The sequence below is a fragment of the Tinamus guttatus genome, unplaced genomic scaffold (assembly GCF_059628265.1).
Source record: "Tinamus guttatus ecotype Peru unplaced genomic scaffold, ASM5962826v1 Tinamus_guttatus_pri_ptg000384l, whole genome shotgun sequence".
Taxonomy (NCBI): domain Eukaryota; kingdom Metazoa; phylum Chordata; class Aves; order Tinamiformes; family Tinamidae; genus Tinamus; species Tinamus guttatus.
The window spans coordinates 1,334,728-1,337,465 of NW_028288918.1; positions in this window are offsets into that span (position 1 = coordinate 1,334,728).

The window sequence follows — 2,738 nt, forward strand, 5'->3', positions numbered from 1 at the left end:
GTAACGTGGCATCACGAGCCTTTTGCCATAGGGTCCTTTGTTTCATGGGGAAAGCTTTGTTTGCTTGTGAAGAGCACAACCACGAATGTCAGCTGCCCCCATGGACACACAGGGATAGAGATAAATGACTGACAAGTAAATCCACTCCAGGCCTTGTAAGGCCAGAGTTTGGGTCTCCCTGTCTGTGCTAAAGATGAAATCATTCCCTGTCAAAGAGAGTTAGGATGCAGTTCCATGAATACTGCCGATAGTCCTGTCTTCTTTGCGGGAGTCATGGGATTCTGGATTTGCAGCAGGCATATGCCATTGTGATGCTGTGTTTTTTGTAGTAGCTTTTGTCTGAGCATGATCTGTGCAGCACCGGCACAGATGTGTAACTGTGTGTGGCCACCTAGAATTCAGATATTTTGTAAGGTGTATGGGGAGCCTTCTTGCACATTAAATAGTAACCTGTTTAACACTTACATTTCCATGGATGATAGTTGCCTTATTCCCCTACATATTAAGGGCATCGTTTTAAGAGCTGTGTGGCCTTAACATTTTGTTCTTTGCTAGTTTCTCACTCCTTCTCCCCCTCCCCAATGGCTCTATCTGCTGCCTCACTTGGAGCGTGGCCACTTACATGATTGTGCCAATATTTGTGATGACTGTGGGAGAGAAGAGAGAGGTTTGGGATCGCTCTGAAACAAGTCTGCTGCTACTGGAATGCTCCTTAAAGAAAAGCTCATTCCTACCTTGGGCCACTCTTCCCGCCTCCTTTTCGCTTTCTTCTCCCACTGGAGTTCTCCATAGCTCAGTTCTGCCGGTCACAAAGTGATTGACCACTTGGCGTTCAAGTGCAGCTGATCTGCTGGCTACCTGTTGCTGTAAGGGTCCGTCCTACTTTTAGTCCTTGGCTTTATTTATGCTCCTGCTGCTTCAGGTGCATCCCACTTAGCAGTTCTGTGGCCAGTGAGTGAATTAATATGTTTTTTTAGATCAACTGTCTGTCTGGGTTGGTTTTCTGAGAGATCAGGTGCCTGAGCTGTGGCTACACAGCTACTATGTCCCACATGGGGAGGCAGGAACCTGCAGCTGAAGCTGGAGGAAAAGAAAGGCTGCCCTTTCCCTGGCCCCGGCAGCTTTAGAGAGCAGGTAGGAACTTCCTGGTGGAGAGGTGGGAATGATTATAGGGTTTGCTAGTTAATTGCACAAGCAGTGTCTGATTTGGAAAGAGGGGGAAAAAGAAAAAAACAACCCTCAAGATCAATCAAGATTAACAAGTCTGTTCTGTTTTACAGCAAGGAGGTTTCATTGGAGGGGACAGGAGAGAGGTTAGGTTAAACCAGGTAAATGTGAAGAATTAAAGGCATGACAAAAATGTGTTTTTACATAAAGTAGCAGGCTCTTGATCTTTTAGTGGGACAATAAGTGATGTGAGAAGAGGGGGAGATTTCTTCCATTCCAAGGATAAAGCATATATGGATAATGAAGTTTTCAAGCTGCCAGTTTTGACCCAACAGGTACTGTGTTGGGTGCTGCCACTCTGTGAGCCGAAGAGGAGCACAGTTGTGCTTCCTATGACAGGAGGGGGAAATAAAGACCAGAGGAGAGAGGCTCACACCTCTGCATGTTAAATGGTAGCCTCTGAAAATCCCAGGTTAATATAAGCCCGTGATCATGGCAGCTGTGCTTTCTTCAAGGAAGATTTTTGTTTGTTCACTTCCTGTTGTTTGCCGGCAGAGTGAGTCCTCCCCATGCGTCTGTGAGAAGCATGGCTGGTGCTGCCTTTGAACCGTCTGGCCGTGGCAGGCAGAAGGCTGTGGGGCCTGTCGCAGGTGCCAGGCAGGGACGCTGCTGGGCGCAGTCCTGGTGGGTGCTGCGCTCTGCCGCCGGCTGGCACCGTGTGAGCAGGGGCTGGGCTGCGGGCACACCTGCTGCCGGCCGCCCTTTCTTGTCTCCCCAGCGGCTCACACGGACCTGCTGCAAAGTAACAGTGCAGTTAGTTCCTGGTGGCAAGCCTCTGATAACCAGGGCAGCTCCTGTTGAGGAACTTTGGCCAGGATTTAGAGAAGCAGCAGGAATTTTATAACATTTAGTGCTGATTTGAACTGGTGCTGTCACAGTCTCATTCCCCCAGCGTTGCCTGTGCACGTGAGCCTACTGTCACCTACATCCTGGTCCCTGGGTGAGCTGGTGTAGAGCGCTTGAGTGGTGAAAGGATGTCCCCTTCCTCCCCCCAGGCTGAGGTTTCTGCTGGTTTCGCACCTTGTGCAGCACCTGTCCTGGCACGGGAGAGCTGAGGGAGGTCTCATCAGATCTGCAGGCAGCAGTATCTGCCTGCCTCCATCCTCAGCCTGGAGGATTCCCAGTTCTGGGCTGAAAATAGCACAGTCATTTTTGAACAAATTTCAGTCTTAGGAGTGTTTCTGATGTTTTAAAGTAGAACTTTGTAATGTAGAGAATTACCTATTTGTAGACTCTCTGGGACAAAAGCAAAGCGTTTTGATTTCCACAGGCTTTGGATCATGTCCTAAATGCATGTTCCGCCTCTGCTTTGTGTTCTGTTGACCTCTCAAAGTAGTATTTTGTTCTATGTTAAAGTTCTCTATTACATTTTCATGTCTAGAAGGTGAGTTATGCTGATTACTTATCTCTGAAATAGATAATTGCTGATTTAAATGTAGTTGTTAGAAAGTACTAGGATATCTTGGTAAGAACACTTACATACCAACTTCTCTGCTTTAAGGATCAGTGAA